A 15004-nucleotide genomic window follows, 5' to 3' on the forward strand; every position below is an offset into this window, starting at 1 on the left:
GCTGCACATGTTGCACCAATGGTAAGTCCGCTCCTGCTCTGCACATATTCATACATGGAAGACTGTCAATCATTGAGTTATTGCTGACCAGTGAAGTCTATCAATTCATTAATCACTTGGTTTTCCCAGCAGTGTCATGTTCCTTACAGCGGACTGCAATTGGAAGTATTGAACAGATCGATCCAGCCAATTAATCAGCCTGCTTTCAAGCCTACTGCTGTTATTTAAAGGCCCATTGATTTTGAGTTAAACACATAAGTGACGAGTGAATATAAAATATTAAAGGGATTATAAGGTCAAATACCGATGAGCAGAGGTGGATCTAGGTTTTTCGCCACCCGGTGCAAGAATTCAGTTTGGTGCCCACCCCCACAGCGACATCTCTGCAGACTTCCATCTTCTCCGGTTTTCTGCAGCACATCCCCACATGATTCTCTTAAAAGTACCGGTGTAATTATAATGCTCCAGAATAAAAATATCTGCCCTAAACTGAGTCTCTGAATAAATAATTGCCCTTCACTATATTCCCTGCACTAAATATGACCCACACACTGGCAATCTTATGGTACATGCCCCCCACACTGTCCCATCCTTTCCATACTTGGCCACTTCTTCACACTGTCCATTCACACTGTGTCCCCCTATAGGGCCCAGTCCCTATACTAAGCCTCCTCATCACACTCACCCTCCTTGCTATGCTGTGCCGTTACACTGCTGCCCCATGCTAACCTCCCCACTACTCAGTCTTTATTCTTTGCCTACTCACACTTTTTTCCTACAAACTGTCTCCTTGCACTATTCTCAATAGTCTCCTCACACATTTCCCCATCCTCATATGGTTTCCTCTCACATTCCCCTGCTAACCATACTGTCTCCTTATATATTTACCCTCTCAACCTCCATTCTGCCTCCTCACAACTCCCCATACTGTGTCTGCATCCATCCCATCACCCTCGCTCTCCATACCGTGCCTGCATACATTTTTCCCTCACTAGTCATACTGTGTCCGCACCCATTTCTCCACTCACCAAACTATGTCTGCACCCAGTACGGTAATTACTACCGTAATTAGGACTCAATTTAACATTTGCTTCTTTTAAGTCACTTTTATTTTTTATCTGGTGGTATTTGTTGACCTTTTTTCTGCCAGATTATTCAAAATGGGTCCAATGTTTCACCGATTCGTAAATGCTCTTTGTTTTTGTGTTTAACATTTTTGTGACTTTTTAGCGCAAATAATGAAATACTCAAATTGCAAAATTTGGGCAAAAATTTCAGACTTACAAAAATTCACTCCTCCAGTCAGAGCTGGAATACATTTATTAAAAAAATGAGCAATCAGCAGAAAATATCTGGAAATCCCAGACCCCACTCACAATGACAAACATTAAAAAAGCTGGTGAACACAAACTAAACTTTAAAACATAAGCAAATTAAAAATAAGAATAAGATACAAATGAAAAACAGGTGAAAAACACCAAAAACTAGACAAGAAGAACAGCACAAAGGCAATAATGAATCAGGCCCTTAGTGTTAATGTTTTCTATATATTCTAGTGGCACAACACAGGGTTAAAAAAATTAAACTGGCTTGGGCATTGTTGGTGCTGACAACAGAATTGGGACATACGAGATTAACATGTTAACGCTATTAAATACATCCTGCTTTGTCTGGCAATGAATGGATTAATATATTACTCGGCAGTGTAACCATAGAGATGTCCCTCTTTCTGTGATTGCGCTTCTGCCACTTGAATTTTGAATTATCTCAAGATCTGATGAGAAATGGTCTTCAGATGCTTTGTGCTCGCAAGACAAAATCCTATTTGGTGCTATAGGTGAATAGGCAAGCTATGGAGAAGGAAATATTTGTATTTTTTATACATTAGGTTTTGTTTAATACAGAATTACTTTTTAAACCAACATACCATGTGTATTTTTACATGTTATCAGTATTTTTTTAATATTAGTACCTAAACCTAAATAGCAGTAGCAGCTTGAAAGTACTATACTTTTAAGTGCATATATTTCTATAAAATCTGCAAGTAGAGGAGGCTAGCATTGAAGCTTCAAATTCACTGCAGTTTCAGGCTTTAAAAGAAAAAAGGAGAGGATGGAAAAACTAAGATAAGGACATATAATATATGCATTTCCCTCTGCTTGCTCCCGTGGGCAGCACGGCGGATCAGTGGTTAGCACTGCAGCCTTGCAGCTCTGTGGTGCTGGGTTCCAATCCCATGGCTGCCAATCCCATGGCACTTGCAGGGCCCTATACTGGCAACATTTTCAGGCCCCCTTGAGACTCCGCCAAGGCTCCACCCCTTGAACCTTCCACGGTCCTACCACCGCCTACTCTTGGAAAAACTCCACTTATGCACCATGTCCTCACCAATCACACATTAACAGTTCCCATAACCATATGACATACATAACTAACAGCTTTTGTTCTGGCCAAAAGATTTTTTTAAGCCGCCACCACGACAAGGAAACTCCACCAAGGCTTGAGACTCTGCAAAGGCTCCACACCTCAAACCTTCCACAGTCCCACCACCCACTCTTGGAAAAACTCCACTTATGCACCACATCCTCACCAATCACACATTAACAGTTCCCATCACCATATCACATACACAGTCAAGAGCTTTTGTTTTGGCCAAAAGATTTTTTAAGCCGCCACCATGACAAGGAAACTCTTTTTGCTGGGCCCTACCCTACTCTAAACTATTAAACATTTCTTAAATTACCCAATACTCTTTTTAGGTATATTTGTATTTATTTTTCTTTAAGGAAATGTGCCACATACATTTTTAAAAATGACCATCAATAATAACACTGATAATAACAACATAATAATAACATAATAACAATAGTGAGGGAAGCAATGTAGCGTTGCTGACTACCTTCATTCTGAGCAGGTGCACCAACGGTACGGGACGTTTGGTAGTTAGTCCAGGCTTGCAAGTGCATGCTGGTTAAATGTCTAAGCATGCACGTTGTATTTAAATTTTGAAGATTCTTCCCTCTGCTAAAGGTCTTTGAGCATTTCTTACAGATAACTTTTGACTGATCATTCAGATCTTGGTTAAAAAATTGCCACACTGCACTCTTCCTACTATGGAATACCTTTTCAGGATTGCACGCTGTGCTACTTTCACCGGATGGCCACGCTGTCCTAAAACTGTTTTTGTTTTTAACAAACGTTTTTGGCCTGATACGGGCCTGCCAGATGACAGCTGTTGCGGTGTAGACGGCTGCTGCGGATCATCCTCCTCCGCTTCTGAGCTACTGGCAGCAGCACCCTCTTCCCCCAATGGCTGCCAATCTGGGTCAACAACTGGATCATCTATCACCTCCTCTTCAATGTCATGTGCACCTTCCTCTGTGTCACCGTGTAAGGTGCTATAGCGTTCGGGACGGGGCACCATAGTCTCATCAGGGTCAGATTCTGTCTCAGTACACTGCGAGGGCAATGTAGTGATCTGAGTCAATGGAACAGCATAATAATCTAGCTGTGGCTGTGCCTCAGTGCATTCCATGTCCGATTTATCTTGTAATGGGCAGTTAACAATTTCCCTTTCTAACCCAGGTACGGTATGTGTAAAGAGCTCCATGGAGTAACCTGTAGTGGTGTCACCTGACGCATCCTTCACTTTTGGTTTGGGTGAAGGACACAAGGAAGCGACTTGTTCCTGACCGGAAGCATCCACTGATGACTCACTGCTTTTATATTTGGAACTTTCTGAAGAGGAGGCGAAAGAGCTAGAGGCTGAGTCAGCAAGGAAAGCCAAAACTTTTTCCTGCTGCTCCGGCTTTAAAAGCTGTTTTCCTACTCCCAGATAAGGGAGCCTTCGAGGCCTTGTGTAGCCAGACGATGATGCTGGCTCAACACCTCCAGCCTTAAGGTACCGTCACACTTAGCGACGCTGCAGCGATACCGACAACGATCCGGATCGCTGCAGCGTCGCTGTTTGGTCGCTGGAGAGCTGTCACACAGACCGCTCTCCAGCGACCAACAATGCCGGTAACCAGGGTAAACATCGGGTAACTAAGCGCAGGGCCGCGCTTAGTAACCCGATGTTTACCCTGGTTACCATCCTAAAAGTAAAAAAAACAAACACTACATACTTACCTACAGCCGTCTGTCCTCCAGCGCTGTGCTCTGCTCTCCTCCTGTACTGTCTGTGAGCACAGCGGCCGGAAAGCAGAGCGGTGACGTCACCGCTCTGCTTTCCGGCTGACCGACGCTCACAGCCAGAGCAGGAGGAGAGCAGAGCACAGCGCTGGAGGACAGACGGCTGTAGGTAAGTATGTAGTGTTTGTTTTTTTTACTTTTAGGATGGTAACCAGGGTAAACATCGGGTTACTAAGCGCGGCCCTGCGCTTAGTTACCCGATGTTTACCCTGGTTACCAGTGAAGACATCGCTGAATCGGTGTCACACACGCCGATTCAGCGATGTCTACGGGGAGTCCAGCGACCAAATAAAGTTCTGGACTTTCTTCCCCGACCAGCGACAGCACAGCAGGGGCCTGATCGCTGCTGCCTGTCACACTGGACGATATCGCTAGCGAGGACGCTGCAACGTCACGGATCGCTAGCGATATCGTCTAGTGTGACGGTACCTTTAGGTGCTATTGTGCTTTTGCCACTACCACCAGATGCACCACCACCACCATCAGTACCAGCTGGCAACCACCGCCCATGGGCTCTTCTACCAGACTTATTCATTTTTTGGAAAAATAACAAGCGTTATATGGTACTGCAAAACAAGGTAGAAGGTGTATATAAACGTGTTGAGAATTTAAATCTCACTTTTTGGGGGGAAGACTGAACCAAAACTCAGGCCCTGTGCTTAAAACAACACATTGTAAGTGGCAGAAAGTGGCTGGCTGACATACGACAAACTAACAGGACTGAAATATATCCACTTTGTGATAATTTGAATATCACTTTTTTTTTTTTGGGGGGGGGGGGAGACTAAACCAAACCTCAGGCCCTGTGCATAAAACAACACAATGTAAGTGGCAGAAAGTGGCTGGAAGATATATGAAAAAATACAAGGACTGTAGTACCTTTTCAATCTCCCTAAAATGATCTCAGGACAAGTATGGCAGCATTAAAAAGGACTGCTGCACACAAAAGTGTGGACAAATAAACAAGATATCTGTGCAGAAAGGAGCAACAGTATTTTTGCTTTTAAAAAAGCAATTGGTTTGCACAGCAGTGTGCAAACAGCAATGCAGCGATCAGGGAGCCTTATAAGGCAGCCTAATAAGCTACAGAGCTGATGCACAAAAATATAGCCTCCACTGTGCCTGCAAAAATGGTGGTGTTGGACAGTGGAAATCGCTACAGCAGTTTGGGGGTTAATCTTCCCTCCCTAACTATATCCATTCTTCTGATGAAGCTGCAGCAACCTCTCTCTATGCTAAGATCGGCAGAAGCAAGATGGCGGCCGGCGTGCATGCCCCTTTATAGCCCCTGTGACGCCGAAGAAAGCTAGCCAATCATTTTCATGCCCTTCTCTAAGATGGTGGGGACCGAGACCTATGTCATCATGCTGCCCACACTCTGCTTCCTCCTTCATTGGCTGAAATATGGCGCTGAAAGCGTCATACAAAACGCGACTTTGGCACGAAGATTGCTGACCTCATGGCCGATCCCACACTAGGGCGATTTTTGAATTTGTCCGATCCGTTTCGCTCAACCCTAGTAAACAGTATGCTTGTCACTAGTCCCATGATGTAAGTAAGAACCGGAGGTGTAAGGTGTTCCCTGGTAATTACCTGTGGTGTCTGCATGTAAAGCGGCACTCCCGCGCCTCGCTAGAGAGCGGCGTGTGCAGAATCTTTTCTGGGGTCCGGTATAAATGAGATTAATGGCCGCCGCACCGGAAGTGGGTGGTGCGGACCGGAAGTGACGCATCGCTACTGTGTTAAGCCCAGTGCGCATGCGCAGCCTATGTTATGGCAACCGGTAACCATACAAGATATGCAGCTAGTATTTATCTTAGGTAGAAACAGTGTTCTGTAATGGATGAAGCTGGAATGGGGATTAAATGGCACAGGGACTAAGCAATAAAGGGAATGTTTTAATAAAATCTATGGTGTGTCCGGACAATATAAAGTAAAACGAGAAATGAGGGGGAGGAATAAGAACCCGATATTGATATATAGCTAGGGGGCTCAGGGGGAACTCACCTAGTGTCACAATGAGTAGCTGGTCTAGTGAAATCGCATATTAGCGGGTCTGTAAAGTAATAGAGGAAAAGTTGATTAATAAACAAATCTACAATGCTCACAGTAACCAATCAATCTCCCTGTTAAGTCCCTTAGGAGTTAGGGTGTCTAGTTTGTGTATCCAATAGGTCTCACGAGACCTGAGAAGTTTGATATGATCTCCCCCTCTCCTGGGGCAGGGGACATGCTTATTAACTTGAAACTTCAGCTGGGCCACAGTGTGTCTTGATTTTGTGAAGTGGTCCGGTAGAGGTAACCAATTTTTCCCACACCTAATGGTGGACTTATGGCTGGCAATACGGTCCTTGATGTGCTGCGTGGTTTCTCCCACGTAAAGGAGTCCACATGGGCATTTTATCAAATATACAACAAAGTTAGAATCACATGTGTGAAATCCACGTATGGGATAAGACTTGCCAGTTCTGGGGTGGGTTATGCTGTCGGATTTAAGAACATTAGAGCAGGCTGCAAAGTTTATGCAAGGGAAGGTGCCGTTACGTCGGGTACTAAGAAACTTCTGTGTAGTGATGGGACGTGCACTGCCAATGTCAGCTCTTACAAGCTTATCCTTGATGTTAGAGGGTCTCTTACTGCACATTAAGGCTGGTTCCCTAAAGGGGGGAATATCGGGGTATGCTTTAGCTAAGAGAGGCCAGTGTCTCCTAATGACAGAATAAATTTTAGGCATTAGGGGATGGAAAACATGTACAAATGGAATCCTTTCTTGTGAATTTCTCGGGGGCCGAGGAGATGGAGGCGAAAGAGTATGTGCTCTCTCCTCAGTAAGAAGTTTTGAAGGATAACATCTTGCCTGGAATTTGTGTGCCATGGTATCTAATCTATCATTAAGAGTCCTGGGGTCAGAGACAATGCGGGCCACCCTATTGAATTGGGAACGTGGCAGGCTATTTTTCATTCTGCGAGGATGGCAGCTGGTATAGTGTAGGAGATTGTTGCAGTCCGTGGGTTTGCAGTAGATATCAGTGGAAAGGCATCCATCAGTGTCTTTAAGGACCCTGGTGTCCAGAAACGGTACTGAATCAGTGTTATAATGGATGGTAAATTGAAGCTTGGGGAAGATGGAATTCAAATAGTAGTGAAAGGACAATAATGTATCAGAGGTACAAGTCCAAATAAGGAAGATATCATCGATATAACAATGATATCCCAGGGCATGTTGTAAGAACAGGTCGTTAGTGAATACATGGGTAGTCTCAAAATGGTTCATATATGCATTAGCATAAGCAGGTGCGACGTTCGAGCCCATTGCTGTGCCACACTTCTGGATGTAGAAAGTATCCTCATATAGGAAGTAATTTTCATAGAGCACTAGAGTAAGTATGTCTAGGCAAAATTGGATAGCATCTCCTGACATGGAAGATTGACATAATAGATATCTCGTGGCCTCAATACCCTTTGTGTGTTGGATTGACGTGTAGAGGCTATTAACATCAAGGGTAACAAGGGTACTGCTTGGTGGTACTGTGTCAAGTTGTTTGATTACCCTAAGGAAGTGTCCGGTATCCAGAAGAAAGGATCGGGTTAGTTTAATCAGTGGTGTCAGAACCCTCTCTAGAAAGATAGAGGAGACAGGATAGAATCTGTCGAGGCCACAATTGGTCTGCCAGGGGGGTTTTGGAGTGATTTATGGATCTTTGGTAATACGTAAAAAACCGGTGTCACGGGATGAGGGTTGATAAGAAAGGTTGCTGTTTTCTGATCAATAATACAGTACGTCGTGCAATATATGTATCAATTACACTATGAATCTTACAACTAATAGTTGCAACCGGGTCCCTTGGTATAATACCATAGGTATTAGTGTCAGACAATTGGCGGTTTATTTCACTCATGTATTGTGTACGGTTCAATCGATCCCCCTTTATCTGCTGGTTTCACAATAATAGAATTGTTAGTGTGAAGAGAGGACAGGGCTTGTTTCTCAGTGGAAGAAAGATTGGAGTGTGGCGGAAAAAAGCCGAGACGTTGCTAATGTGTGAGAGAACTAACCTCCTGATCCACTAGAGAGATAAAGGTTTCAGTGGCATGATAAGTCCGAGGGGGACAGAAATTGCTCCGGTTACGGAGACCGAGAGTGGTGATAGACAACGCAGGCAACGTGTTATCCCCTGTAGGGGGTGCTGGACTTCAAGTGTTGTCTGTGCTCAGGCCGAAGTGAGTTTTTAATCTGACTGTCCGATAGAATCACTCCAGGTCCTTTTTCAGTTGAAAAGCGTCCCAACTTGGTGTAGGACAGAAGGAGAGTCCCTTCTGTAGTACTGAGAATTCTGTAGGGGAGAGAAGATGGTCCAATATATTGATCACTAGGTTCAAAGTCTCACCTGTGATCGTGTTGTCATTCTTTCGCTTGGATCGCCTTGTGGGTCTCCTTGATAGTGTCCTCCCTTGCGTCCTTTGGATAAAAAATGTTGACGGCTGGAATTGGTAGATGAGTCGCTTTCCGAGCTGTAAGATCCATTTCTGCATGGATATCGTGATCAGCGCCAGGTGGAGGTAGAGGAATCGGTCCATTTGTAAACCTTATTGTTAGCATAGTCCTCGGAATCCCTTTGAAATTTCAGTCGCTTGCGTTCCTGTAGGACCTTCTGGTGTTCAGCTAAAGCCTTGTCCGTCTTGGTCTTCAGAGAAGACCACTCCGTTGAAGAGAGAGTGGTTGAGAGTTGTGCCTCTATGGTCTGAATATTCTGTTTTGTCCCAGTTATAGCTTTCTGGAGGAATTCTATAGTTAGTATAATAATATCAAGAGAGCATTTGTTAAGAATCCTCTTGTACTTTTCACAGTATTCCGAATTATCGGAGAAGAGGGTGGGATGCAAGTTACACCTAAGTCCCCTAGGTATTTTGTTTTGTCTATGGTATTCCGCTAGGGTTGTGCAATGAAGATCGTAGGAAATAAGCCTACGTCTTTCTTTCTCAAAATCTCTGGTCCTTAGTTAACGTGCTGGGGTCCTAAGGAATTCACTAAAACCTGTCACATGAGACAGTATATTTGAACTAGTGGCCACATCATATGCAAATGTGTCATTAGACATGGAGAAATTGCAATGAAGTTCAGGAACGGCCGGTGCAAACACCAATAAATATAGTATAAGAAAGGGTTTCTTGGTGTGCACTCAGCCTAAACAAGGCGATGTGCTGGTGCAATGGACCAACGGCCCTGAATAACAGTAAAAGCTACAATTCACCGCACTCTCTATAGATTTTCTGCACACGCTGATCTCTAGCGAGGTGCGGGAGCCCCACTTTACATGCAGACACCACATCATGGGACTAGTGACAAGCATACTGTTTACCCTAACAGGTCCACGCTACTGGACAGAAATTTCTACAGGCGGACAGTTAAATTGCAATAGGTACCTTATCTTTTCCTAGGGGCACGCTTTCTTTTGCTTCACATATACTAATCTATTTTCACCATTTCCTGCAGAGCCTATATCTCACCACGGGGATTTTCCCTTCTCTGCACACTATTAATTTATCTGGAAGAAGGTAATTACTGGGCTATTGTCCATGATTTATGTGGGGATTACTCTGATTGTCATGTTGTTTCTATTATGTGATATTATACTGTATGTTATGTTATTATATACTACTCGACTTTGCATACCTTACTTTCTCTTGCAAGCTTTAAATAATTATTGCATTATTCATTGATGTGTTACTCACAGTACTATCCCTACCCACAGGGTACTCAGGATCATTGCGTTTTATCCCGATTCTCGATCTCCGATTCATCATTCCCACTGATGTTTGTATACATTACAGTTGGTAGACGGAGTTTTTTCTTGTTTGAGACTAGGATGATCCACTGATTTTGACACCTTTGACATGTATTTCTTTTTTATTCTGCATATTTCTTTTTCTTTTACAGTGACAAAGGCTCTAGTTGAGCCGAAACGTTGTGTATAAAAATCGCATATGCTGTAATATTCTGTTACGCTCCCAGTTTATGTGTAATAAATTTATACCAAATTTTGCATAAGAAATCTATAGAGAGTGCGGTGAATTGTAGCTCACACAGGGTTAATGGCAGCGCTAACGGACCGCGTTATGCCGCGGTGTAACGCACTCCATTAACGCTGCTATTAACCTTGTGTGACCAAATTTTTACTATTGATGCTGTCTATGCAGCATCAATAGTAAAAAGAGCTAATGTTAAAATTAATTTAAAAAAAAAATCATTATATACTCACCTTCCGCCGCCTTTCCCGCTCCTCGCGACGCTCCGGTGACCGCTCCATGCAAGCGGCAGGTTCTGGTGGCAAGGATAGTATGCGAAAAGGACCTGCCATGACGTCACGGTCATGTGACCGCGACGTCATCACAGGTCCTGCGCCCATACCAACCCTGGGACCGGAAGCTGCCGCGTGCACCGCACACAGGGCCAGGACTTCAACAGGCTTTCTGAGGCTGAGTATATGTTTATTTTTTATTTTAAGTTTGTATACTACGTGGCTCTGTGCTGTATACTACGTGGCTGGGCAATATACTACGTGGTTGGGCAATATACTACGTGGCTGTGCAATATACTATGTGGCTGGGCAATATACTACGTGACTGGGCAATATACTACGTGGCTGGGCAATATACTACGTGGACATGCATATTCTAGAACACCTGATGCGTTAGAATCGAGCTACCATCGAGTATATATATATATATATATATATGTACATATATATATATATATATATACATAGTGCTATCAGTGTAGAGTGACTGTAGAGCGGCCATGTCTGCAGAGGAGCGCTGCGCTCTGTACCCTAAAGCCAGCACACAATGCATGTGTGTATTTTTATGAATTATCACCCTCAAAGAGTCTTATCTTTACTAACACTCCTCATCTATAATGCATGAGTAGATGTCCTATACCTGTATACTGTATCTACATATATAAAATCGTCTAAGAGGCACTTCCGTCTGTCTGGCTGTTTGTCTGTCTGTCACAGAAATCCCGCGTTGCTGAATCAGTGACGGGCACAGTCCGGCAGCGAATTCGCCCCTTCCTACTCTCTCTCAGTGCCCCCTCCAGTCAGCGCTCACACAGGGTTAATGGCTGCGTTACACCGTGTTATGCCGCGGTGTAACGCAGTCCGTTAACGCTGATATTAACCCTGTGTGACCAACTTTTTACTATTGATGCTGCCAAATACAGCATCAATAGTAAAAAGATCTAATGTTAAAAATAATTTAAAAAATAAAAAATCATTATATACTCACCTTCCGGCGCCTTTCCCACTCCTCGCGATGTTCCGGGCCATGCATTGCGGTTTCACCAGATAATGACGTAGCGGTCTCGCGAGACCGCTACATCATCATCTTGCGAGACCGCAATGCATTCTTGGGACCGGAGCGTCACGAGGAGCATCGCTAAACGCCTCGCCTGGATCCGGGGGGCCGACAGAAGGTGACTATATAACTATTTTTTATTTTAATTATTTTTTTAACAGGGATATGGTGCCCACATTGCTATATACTATGTGGGCTGTGTTATATACTACGTGGGCTGTGTTATATACTGTGTGGGCTGTGTTATATATACTATGTCTCTGCTATATACTACGTGGCCTGTGCTATATACTACATCGCTGTGTTATATACTACGTGGGCAGTTATATACTGTGTGGGCTGTGTTATATACTATGTCTCTGCTATATACTACGTGGGCTGTGTTATATACTGCGTGAGCTGTGCCATATACTACGGGGCTGTGTTATATACTACGTGGGCTGTGCTATATACTACGTAGCTGTGCAATATACATGGCTGAGCAATATACTACATGGCTGTGCTATATACTATGTGGCTGTGCTATATACTACGTGGCCTGTTATATACTACATGAGCTGTGTTATATACTACGTGGGCTGTGCTATATACTACATGGGCTGTGTTATACACTGCATGGGCTGTGCTATATACTGCATGGGCTGTGTTATACACTGCGTGGGCTGTTATATACTACGTGGGCTGTGTTATACCCTGCGTGGGCTGTGCTATATACTACGTGGGCTGTGTTATACACTGCGTGAGCTGTGCTATATACTACGTGGCTGTGTTATATACTACATGGGCTGTGCTGTATACTACGTAGCTGTGTTATATACTGCATGGGCTGTTATATACTATATGGCCTGTGTTATATACTACGTGGGCTGTGTTAAATACTACATGGGCTGTGCTATATACTGCGTGGGCTGTGTTATATTGTCATGCAGTCAAAAATTTGTCATGCAGTCAAAAGAGATCAAAATGTCAAATGTACCCCAAATTGGTTTAAATAAAAAAGTCAGTTCACCACAAAAAAGTAAGCCCTCCCACAGCTCCATGGATGGAACAATAAAAATGTAATATATCTTAAGAAAAGGCAACACAAATCAAACACTTTTTTTTTCACACAAAGAAAAACCTTTGAAAGTTTGGTGTCGCTGCAATTGCACTGACCTAGAAAATCATATTCACAGGTCACTTTTACAAGACAACAACTTAAAAGCAAAACCCCAAAAATGATGACAGAATTGTGTTTAGTCATTGCAGGTCTACATTATACTGTGTGGAGAGGCACCATTTCAGTGATCACCTGAGGCAGCAAAAAACTAGAATTGGCCTGGACTCGACATACATGAACAAATATATATATTAATATTTTAACAGAATTTTTTTCTGTATATTAGTTTATTATTTGGAATCCTTAAGTTAATTGTTTTCTGTAAATCATGCTCAAAAATTCTGCAAACCAGATTTGGTCCTGCAGCTTTTACAATTTTAGGCTTAGTGGAGGAACCAGTGGTTAGAACATCATTTTATAACGTGTGAGAACGCCTGTAAGACCCTATTTCAGGTATTTGTTTGTTCCTGTGATGTTAACATTTGTGAAACAGGCACCAGCTCTAGGCCAGCCATCTTTCACTGCGCTTGTATTCTAACTCATTTACCGAATAATTCATGTACAAGTCATAGCTGGGATCTTCATGGCTTTATAAAGGGTAAAGACAAGCTGTGCTGGACTGTACAAGATATTGTGTTGTCTCAGCATGTAATGAGGAACAGCATGGGTACTTCTAATAACGACATGCTGGGCTCATTTTAAGTATCAAAATGACATCACATGCTCCTGGTGAGAAGCAAAACACATGATTTCCCCTATTACAGTGAATTGATGTCACAAAGAATAAAATATATTTTAGCAAAACTAACATCTTATCAATCAAGGTTGCTGTTCAATGACCTAGGTCTGCTGTATTTTTTTTTAAGGAAAAATGTTAACCCCTTAAGCCCCAAGGGTGGTTTGCGCGTTAATGACCGGGCCAATTTTTACAATTCTGACCACTGTCCCTTTATGAGGTTATAACTCTGGAATGCTTCAACGGATCCTGATGATTCTGACATTGTTTTCTCGTGACATATTGTACTTCATGATAGTGGTAAAATTTCTTTGATATCACCTGCGTTTCTTTGGGAAAAAAAACGGAAATTTGGTTAAAATTTTGAAAATTTCGCAATTTTCCAACTTTGTATTTTTATGCCCTTAAATCACAGAGATATGTCACACAAAATACTTAATAAGCAACATTTCCCTACTTTACATCAGCATAATTTTGGAACCAAAATTTTTTTTTGTTAGGGAGCTATAAGGGTTAAAAATTGACCAGCAATTTCTCATTTTTACAACACCATTTTTTTTTTTTAGGGACCACATCACATTTGAAGTCATTTTGAGGGGATAGGGTATGTGTCCACGTTCAGGATTGCATCAGGATTTGGTCAGGATTTTTCATCAGTATTTGTAAGCCAAAACCAGGAGTGGAACAATTAGAGGAAAAGTATAATAGAAACATATGCTCCACTTGTGCATTTATCACCCACTCCTGGTTTTGGCTTACAAATACTGATGAAAAATCCTGACCAAATCCTGATGCAATCCTGAACGTGGACACATACCCTTAGATACAAAATAACCAAGTGTGACACCATTCTAAAAATTGGCGAGTTTTCCATGAGGTGAGTTTTGCACGTGTGGCTAGTTTTGCGTGAGCCTATTTTTGCATGTGGCGAATTTTGCGTGTGGTGAGCTTTGAGCGGCGACTTTTGTGTTTTGACTTTTATGTGGCGAGGTTGGTGCATGTGTGGTGAAATTTGTGCTGAGGGTGGTATATGTGTTCAAGCACGTGGTAGTGTGTGGCGCATTTTGTGTGTGTGTTCATATCCCCGTGTGTGGTGAGTATCCCATGTCGGGGCCCCACCTTAGCAACTGTATGGTATATAATCTTTGGCGCCATCGCTCTCATTCTTTAAGTCCCCCTTGTTCACATCTGGCAGCTGTCAATTTGCCTCCAACACTTTTCCTTTCAGTTGTCCCCCATTATGTAGATAGGGGCAAAATTGTTTGGTGAATTGGAAAGCGCGGGGTTGAAATTTCGTCTCACAACATAGCCTATGACGCTTTCGGGGTCCAGAAGCGTGACTGTGCAAAATTTTGTGGCTGTAGCGGCAACGGTGCAGATGCCAATCCCGGACATACACACATACATACACAGACGCCTTCAGCTTTATATATTAGAATACCACAAGGGGGAGCATTTTCCGTTTTAGACCTCAAGCAGCTATAGTAAGACTTCATATGTCTCTCATACCCAGATTACATGTATCTCTCACCCCCTCCACAACGCCTGGCCATTCACTGCAGACTCTTATCTTAGTGAGGGATTATTGGTAGCTCCTGCTCTGACACTGCTAATGGTACACT

The sequence above is a fragment of the Ranitomeya imitator genome, chromosome 8, assembly GCF_032444005.1.
Source record: "Ranitomeya imitator isolate aRanImi1 chromosome 8, aRanImi1.pri, whole genome shotgun sequence".
In the NCBI taxonomy this organism is placed as follows: domain Eukaryota; kingdom Metazoa; phylum Chordata; class Amphibia; order Anura; family Dendrobatidae; genus Ranitomeya; species Ranitomeya imitator.